We start from the raw sequence: 9,575 nt of genomic DNA on the forward strand, positions 1-9,575 counted from the left end.
TGTTTTTGTTATAAGGAGAGCATCTGGGAAAATGATAAATTCTATCCTAGACCAATGTGTAACATAAAGTGTAATAGAACATTAGGGTTTCGTTTGGGGGAACATGCATTGCTAAACAAAATAAGGTGTTAAATTCAGTTAGCTCCGATTATTATTTACGTATCAAATTTGTTATACGAGGTGTTTATTAACATTGTCGTGGTCCGCACTTGATAAATTCGTCAAATAAGAGAGTTTGACGAGTTTGACGAGTTTGTCGAGTTTGACGAGTTTGACGTGTTTGACGAGTCAACGCGGTCAACCTGTGGTCAAAATGACATACAAGGTAAGAGGACTGATGCTGGAACCATCTTCAATGTGTCCTTACATGCGAGATGGAAAATATGCCGAAACTGGGATTCTTTTTTGAAATATGTAAAAGCATCAGTCCTCTTACCTTGTATGTCATTTTGACCACAGGTTGACCGCGTTGACTCGTCAAACACGTCAAACTCGTCAAACACGTCAAACTCGTCAAACACGTCAAACTCTCTTATTTGACGAATTTATCAATTGCGGACCACGACAATGTTAATAAACACCTCGTATAACAAATTTGATACGTAAATAATAATCGGAGCTAACTGAATTTAACACCTTATTTTGTTTAGCAATGCATGTTCCCCCAAACGAAACCCTAATGTTCTATTACACTTTATGTTACACATTGGTCTAGGGTAGGATTTATCATTTTCTCACACGCTCTCCTCACAACAAAAACACGCTCAATACGTCATAATAGACCCTGTACACAACTTTGAACCATCGGAATGTCATTTTGACCACAGGTTGACCGCGTTGACTCGTCAAACTCGTCAAACACGTCAAACTCGTCAAACACGTCAAACTCTCTTATTTGACGAATTTATCAATTGCGGACCACGACAATGTTAATAAACACCTCGTATAACAAATTTGATACGTAAATAATAATCGGAGCTAACTGAATTTAACACCTTATTTTGTTTAGCAATGCATGTTCCCCCAAACGAAACCCTAATGTTCTATTACACTTTATGTTACACATTGGTCTAGGGTAGGATTTATCATTTTCTCACACGCTCTCCTCACAACAAAAACACGCTCAATACGTCATAATAGACCCTGTACACAACTTTGAACCATCGGAATGTCATTTTGACCACAGGTTGACCGCGTTGACTCGTCAAACACGTCAAACACGTCAAACTCGTCAAACTCGTCAAACACGTCAAACTCTCTTATTTGACGAATTTATCAATTGCGGACCACGACAATGTTAATAAACACCTCGTATAACAAATTTGATACGTAAATAATAATCGGAGCTAACTGAATTTAACACCTTATTTTGTTTAGCAATGCATGTTCCCCCAAACGAAACCCTAATGTTCTATTACACTTTATGTTACACATTGGTCTAGGGTAGGATTTATCATTTTCTCACACGCTCTTCTCACAACAAAAACACGCTCAATACGTCATAATAGACCCTGTACACAACTTTGAACCATCGGAATGTCATTTTGACCATAGGTTGACCGCGTTGACTCGTCAAACACGTCAAACACGTCAAACTCGTCAAACTCGTCAAACACGTCAAACTCTCTTATTTGACGAATTTATCAAGTGCGGACCACGACAATGTTAATAAACACCTCGTATAACAAATTTGATACGTAAATAATAATCGGAGCTAACTAAATTTAACACCTTATTTTGTTTAGCAATGCATGTTCCCCCAAACGAAACCCTAATGTTCTATTACACTTTATGTTACACATTGGTCTAGGGTAGGATTTATCATTTTCTCACACGCTCTCCTCACAACAAAAACACGCTCAATACGTCATAATAGACCCTGTACACAACTTTGAACCATCGGAATGTCATTTTGACCACAGGTTGACCGCGTTGACTCGTCAAACACGTCAAACACGTCAAACTCGACAAACTCGTCAAACTCGTCAAACTCTCTTATTTGACGAATTTATCAAGTGCGGACCACGACAATATTAATAAACACCTCGTATAACAAATTTGATACGTAAATAATAATCGGAGCTAACTAAATTTAACACCTTATTTTGTTTAGCAATGCATGTTCCCCCAAACGAAACCCTAATGTTCTATTACACTTTATGTTACACATTGGTCTAGGGTAGGATTTATCATTTTCTCACACGCTCTCCTCACAACAAAAACACGCTCAATACGTCATAATAGACCCTGTACACAACTTTGAACCATCGGAATGTCATTTTGACCACAGGTTGACCGCGTTGACTCGTCAAACACGTCAAACACGTCAAACTCGACAAACTCGTCAAACTCGTCAAACTCTCTTATTTGACGAATTTATCAAGTGCGGACCACGACAATGTTAATAAACACCTCGTATAACAAATTTGATACGTAAATAATAATCGGAGCTAACTGAATTTAACACCTTATTTTGTTTAGCAATGCATGTTCCCCCAAACGAAACCCTAATGTTCTATTACACTTTATGTTACACATTGGTCTAGGGTAGGATTTATCATTTTCTCACACGCTCTCCTCACAACAAAAACACGCTCAATACGTCATAATAGACCCTGTACACAACTTTGAACCATCGGAATGTCATTTTGACCACAGGTTGACCGCGTTGACTCGTCAAACACGTCAAACACGTCAAACTCGTCAAACACGTCAAACACGTCAAACTCGTCAAACACGTCAAACACGTCAAACTCGACAAACTCGTCAAACTCGTCAAACTCGTCAAACTCGTCAAACTCGTCAAACTCGTCAAACTCGTCAAACTCGTCAAACACCCGTTAAACAAGTCAAACTATTCGAGTCTCGAAAATGTTCAAACTCGTCAAACAAGTCGGAGTTTGACGAGTTTGACGAGTTTGACGAGTTTGACGAGTTTGACGAGTTTGACGAGTTTGACGAGTTTGACGAGTTTGACGAGTTTGACGAGTTTGACGAGTTTGACGAGTTTGACGAGAGATATTCAAGAGAGAGAAGAAGAAAAACTCGAAGAGAGAGAATGCGATGTATGGCGGGAGACAACGATAAAGAGGAGAGAGAAAATGAGTAAAAAGTAGATCTATATTTTATTTATTTTAGTATATTATAATATTATATAAATAAAGGAAGGGTATTATAGGGATTCTACATTTATAAGGGTATATTTGATGTTGCCGTTTTTTTGTTACTGTGCGAGGGTATGGGCTGTAAGTGAAATCGACATTTAAGGGTATTTTTGCAATTGCCCCCATCGAAAGCTTCCTCGTTTTTCCAAGAGGCGACAATTTTGTTAGTAGTAATGATTTCGAAAATTTTGCCGATAATCTTGAAAGGCTTCTGTAATATGTGACTTGGGCCGGTCTTTTTATGCAAAAATAGAAGATACAATTTCTCATGGGCCTCACTTCTATGGCCCAACCCACGGCCTCGTGGTTCAGGCCGGCGCCGTCTTCCTCTATTAAGGCTTTTTTATATGGCCCCTAAGGGAATGTCGGTCCATGTGGATTAAACAAAAGGGGAATGAAGTTATGGGGAACAAGATATTAACCATGTTGGGGATTCTGTTTCAAACAATGATCTGTATCTGAAAGCATCTTATATAGAGTTTATAAATAAATAAAAATCTATGAAAATTTCAGGTATTAAACTATAATATTTTGTAAGGGACTCGTTGAAAACAACGTTGAATTTTAAAATTTTATGAATATTAAAACGATTCTAGAGAAGATAAAATAATATTTCTTCTAAAAAGAAAAGGGTAGGAGTAGGGATGTAAAACGAGTCGCGGATCGCGGGCCGGCTCGTAAACTGATCCATATTTTTTCGAGTTGGGCTCAAATATTTTGAGTCCAAAAAAAACCCAGCCAAATGAGCCAGCCCATCACGAGCCAGACTCGTGGCGGGGGGGGGGGGGGGCCAAATTTTTTTTTTAATTTTTTAAATAATTTTATATATTTTAAAATATTTTTATATACACATTGTATTTTTTATTACATATTTAGTTTATTTTTGTTTAAAATTTTATTTTTTATTATATTTTAAATATTTTTTTAAATATGAAAATTAGTTTTAAATATTTTTTAATATTAAAATTTTATTTTTTAAAATAAATATTTGGTTCGCGGGCCGACTCGTTTGGCTCACGGATTAAAACGATATGGGTTGGACTGATATATTTTTGGCTCGCTAAAAAACATGTTGGGTTGGGTTGGGCTAAAAAATTTTCAGATTAGAACGAGCCGGGATGGGCCGAGCCGGCCCGTTTTATACCCCTAGGTAGGAGCGGAGAGGGGACGTTATCTCATACTTTCTACACTAATATATACATACATTAGAGAGTAAATAAAACAATAAATAAGGAAACGTTGCTAGAAGAATAAATCTCCCAACGGCTACGCATCTTGAAGAGAGTTTGCAGCATATATCCATAAACATTAATAAGGAAATAAAATCCCATTGCATCACATAGATTAGGGAATTGCTTTGATGTGATTTATAGGATGATTATTCCCTTGATTCTCCTCTTCAAACGGTCACATATCCTTGCCATATTCTGAACACATCATGTGCCAACTCATCCAAGACCATTTAAGATCTCAACCCAAGCCATATGAGCTCTCCTTGGCTGACAAGTAATCTTCCAATTTGTCCTATCGTTCCAAGTCTTTATCGAGCATTTGTTCGAGCCTCCATCTTGCATGTGTGTGAAGTTATTTGCCCAAACTTCTATGTCAACAAGCTCTTGCATGTGAGATTTCAGCCAAAGAGGGGAGAGTCGGAGATCAAATGATCGAATCGAAAATGTTTCTCCAGACGGTTTCTTCTTCTTCTTCCTCTCCGCCGATGACCCCATTGGGATACCGACCGAAAGGTATATGTCGGCCTTTCCTTTTTTCAAGGAGATAACACGGTCGTAAAATATACGAATTTGGGTTGGATTTGCAATTTAAGTCATAACGCGCTAAATCTGTTTAACTTCTATAGAAAATGGGGTCAAAAGGTAATTTTTTACTCGTGGCCAAGCCTTGTTAATTATATATATATATATATATATATAAACAATATATGGTCCATAGTCGTTTTCCTACGCGAATAACGCCGATATTCGCAATTTAAAAAAAAAAAAAAGCTAAGCAAATTGCAATACAGGAATTTAATTGTTGATAAAATTACTCAAAACGTACCATAGTCTAAACAAGACATGCATATCGAAATAAATCCCATTATTTTCCCATGACAACAGAATAATATACGTTTATAATATACGTGATCCAGTTGCATTTTTATATGCATAGGATATATATATATATATATATTTAATTTCCATAACATGAAAATATATTTAATAGCTGTCGATTTATTGCACCATTCGACATTGATGTGTGCCTTATATTTTTTCAGAATCGCCAAGTTATGCGGGACCATAAAACGATTATCTAAGTACATCTCCTTTCATCACAAATCTGGACATGTCATTCCATCGTCTGTATATAATATACCCTGATTTATCAACAGTCGTATACTTCGTGTAAGGTCGAGGGTATCTTTTTGTACATACGTCTTTCTCCATACGGGGGGAGCGAGGTCTGTCCAAACCGCATGGGCCATGCATCATATGTTGTTCAACTAATTTGAATCCTTCGAAATCAGTTTCTTTGTCCGGCAACTCTGCTGAAATGAGATGATCGATGTCATTTGTTGTAGGGTTCTTATACATAGGATCCAACCATATAAGTATATGAGCATGCGGTAAACCCCGTTTTTGGAACTCAATGGTGTATATCACTGCAAAAATGATTATACAAGTGGTATATAAAGTTAGTAGATTGATATTCCAAAATGTTTTATGTATTGTTTTTTTATATAAAATATAAAAAAGACCCTCTTTACTTTATCTTTAGGTGTCCAGAAATGAATAAAAATCCTGCAATTTGTACTTGAATTCCTTTTGTATTTGCTTGCTCAGTTAATTCAATAGCTTTTTTCATTGCTTTTCGAAAAGAAACTCGATTCCTTAATTGTCCAGCTATAAATTCTGCAAGAATATTAGAATGTCCGTATGGATTGGAAATTCTTGATAGAACACTTATTTTTACTTGCAATTGGTTTCGAGAAAAATATGCCTTCATTCAAATCGGATAATATGTCATCCAATTTCATCTTGAAAACACGACATTCAATGTCTGGCCTATCATTCACAGTTTCTCCGCCATAGGCTTTAAGATGATCGGATATCTCTTGCCATTTTGGATTTGCCGTCACAATAACAAAAAGATCAGGATTCCCGAACCATCTACATAAGGCCCCGGTGAATGTAGAAGGTAAAATAACCCTTCTGCCCAACACTTTAGCATTCGTATCTCCTTTGTCTACTGTTTCAAAAACATTATTATAAAGATCCGCTCTCAATGTCTTTTGGTTGCTTCTCGTCCACCGTATTCTTTCTTGCTCAATTGCAGTATAAGCATCGACCACATATTGTTGAAACAGACACCCCTTTAACAATTGTCATTCCTTCAGATAATCTTGTCTGTATTTGGTATGCGTAGAATTCTCTAATGGTTACAAACGATCTCTTGATCATGTTTCACTCATTTATGTATTGGATTTCTTCGTGGAATCCATATTGACCGTAGGGGAATAACAACGGATATTGTAAACTCATAAACAATGGATGAAGATCGCTTATTCGTTGCAAATGAGATGATGGTTTAAACTATAAAACAACATCTCTTTCACCAGTTGTTGTTGACATGTCGCCAACGATCAAACCAGCAATCTCCTCACTAACTGGCATCTCGTACTGCTTACCACGTTTTTTTTGCTCTACCAAAAGTGATTGAGAAATGTGAGACGTCTCCTGATTCATACTGATCCCTTGTCTTTCTAAAGATCTTTGCAACATGTTCTCACCACAATCTTTGAACCAAACTTTTTATATATACTAGATTTTAACCCCGCGCACATCGCGCGGTCTATAAATAAGTATAATTTTTTTAAAAAATATTATTAATTTTAAAATTATGTATATATTTTAAGTAATTTTATTATTAGTTTACAAATTAAATATAATATTTTAATTATGATTTTTTAATTTATATTCTTAAATAAAAATATATTTTTAAATACAAATATTATAATAGATTTTAAATAAGGAATGCCCCGACCTATCTTCGGACGTACACCGAGGCCAACACAGTCCCACAACCATCCCGAGCCACGTCCCGTAGCTGCCCCGACGAATAAAGGTCAGGCCAAAGGGCCGACCAAACCTCCTGCCCCATGCTACCATTGCAGCGGTCTTCATTGGGTTCGGGAATGCCCAAGGCGTCCCAAACTCACTGCTGTCATGTGGCCTTAGTCGACGAGATCGAAGATTTCGAAGACGAAGGCATAGAAGAAGAGCCACTCACGGACGATGGGGCCAAACACCTTGGCCACATGGCGTCCGACTCTCCCAAGTCCAACTCCAAGGACAGCGGCCTACTCTACACGGATGTCAACATCTACGGTAACATTCTCCCTGCTATGCTCGATACCGGTGCGTCTCATTGCTTCATAGACGCAGGGATTGCCAAAATGCTCAACCTTAAGACGGACCCGAATGGTGGCACCATCAAGACGGTCAATTCCCCGGCTCAAGCAGCCACGAGGATAGCTCGGAATGTGCGGATCCTAATTGGAGATTGGGACACTCACCTTGATTTCACCATCCTCCCCATGGATGATTTCAAGCTTGTTCTCGGTCTCCCCTTCTTCCGGACGGCCAACATGCAGCTCCCGGCCTCGCACAAGTCCTTGATCCTCTTGGAAGATGTTCAACCAACCATCATTCCACTTCGGCGCGTCCCAAAGGGCGTCGCTATCTCGGCCTTGCAGTTTCGAGGCCCGACCAAGATGGGTAAGCCGGCTCAATCTCGACGTTCATCGCCTCCCCGGCCTTCCCCATCAAGGTACGCAGCAATGTACTCTTCTCGGGCCAAGCCCAAGTCTCGACCTCAGCAGCCCTTCTCGGCCACACCACATGGGAAGGTGGCTGAGGTCGTCCTCTCTTGCCGTGAGTTCTCCCCGACCCAGCGGGAGTACTTGATCAAGTGGAAGGGTGAACCTCATTGGGAGAGCACTTGGGAGGCTTCGGACCATTGCCAAGAATTCGCGGGACTTACCCGTGAGTTCGAGGCCAAGTGATTCTAGTATGTTTTCTTGCTTTCAGGAATAAAGCGCAACGGGGACGTCGCACGTTTAAGTGGGGGAGCATGTAAGGATCAGGAAAAAGGGGAATTTTTCGCGTCCATTTCCTTTCGCATGTACGTGCCATGGACGGTTGCCGGGTCACTCACACCTTTCGGATCGCGTTCCTAGCCCGGCCAACCTCTCCCTCAGCCGCGGACTATGCACGGACCATGACTGGAGATGGAGCCCTTTCCCTCGGACTAATCCAAGCATGCCCGAACCACGGAACATCGGAGAACTATCCATGGAAGTGCTGACCTTATCTCCGGCTCACTCGAAGTACCTCGGCTCGCCTCCTCGGACCAATGTCTAGACTTGGACCGCTACCACTTCTTGGACATGAGGAGCTGACTTGACTTGGACTTCCCTCTCAACAAGCCCAAGTCCCTTTTCGGTCCAGCCCGTCTTTCCTCTTTCGGCCCATCCGAATGGGTCCATCATTTAGTCTAGGTTCGCTCGAGTGTAAGATAAGAAAAGTATCTTTGATTGATTGGATCTTGTCTCCCCATTTTAGGAATGATTGTAATTAGGCGCATGATTGAGGATTGATTGATTGCCAATCAATCAATCTCAGATTTGTGGCTTTCCCTATGTGCTTCGGACCCTTAGCCTAAAAGGGACCCCAAGGCCATTTGAGAAGTCATCCGGAAATTTCCTCTCTACTTGTCTCGTCTTTTTCTCTCTTCCGTCGTCGGTTCTCTCCCTTGTACGAACCGCCGGCGTCCCCTTGGTCCCATTTGCTTCTTAATAAAGTCTTACGCATCTTTTGGTTCATTTGGCTTGTCCTTGTTCTCTCGTTTCGTCTTCCTCTCATTCTCGTACGTCGCTCGGTTGTGCCGAGGAATTCTGCACAAGCTCGCACGCTTTGTCCGAGAATTCCTGCACCGACCGTACCGAGAATTCCGAGTTGCCCGAGAAACTTTGGTCCACCAAAGTCCCTTCGTCTGTTCGAGAGTTTCCCGCCCAGCCGAGAACTCTCTCCAGATCCGACGCGTCCGACTCACATCTTTGTCCGAATAAAATATGAGTTAAAACTTATTTAGTTGAGTTTTTGATTTAATTCGACCTATATTACTAATGGTGTTAAACTATGGATGAAATATGATATGAATTTTCTTAATATTGCCTGGGATTTCAGTGAATTAGAATCCTCCCGCCAAACACGATGATCGATTCATGTGTTGTTCCCTTGTTGTAAAAATATTGTATTTTTTTTGTGTTTCTGATCTCTTCTTGATAGAAATGAGAAATTGTATGTGACAGCTAAGATGAGAATAACATTTCGTCTCCAAAAGATTATCCGG

The sequence above is a fragment of the Tarenaya hassleriana genome, unplaced genomic scaffold (assembly GCF_000463585.1).
Source record: "Tarenaya hassleriana unplaced genomic scaffold, ASM46358v1 Cleome203, whole genome shotgun sequence".
NCBI classification, from domain to species: Eukaryota; Viridiplantae; Streptophyta; class Magnoliopsida; order Brassicales; family Cleomaceae; genus Tarenaya; species Tarenaya hassleriana.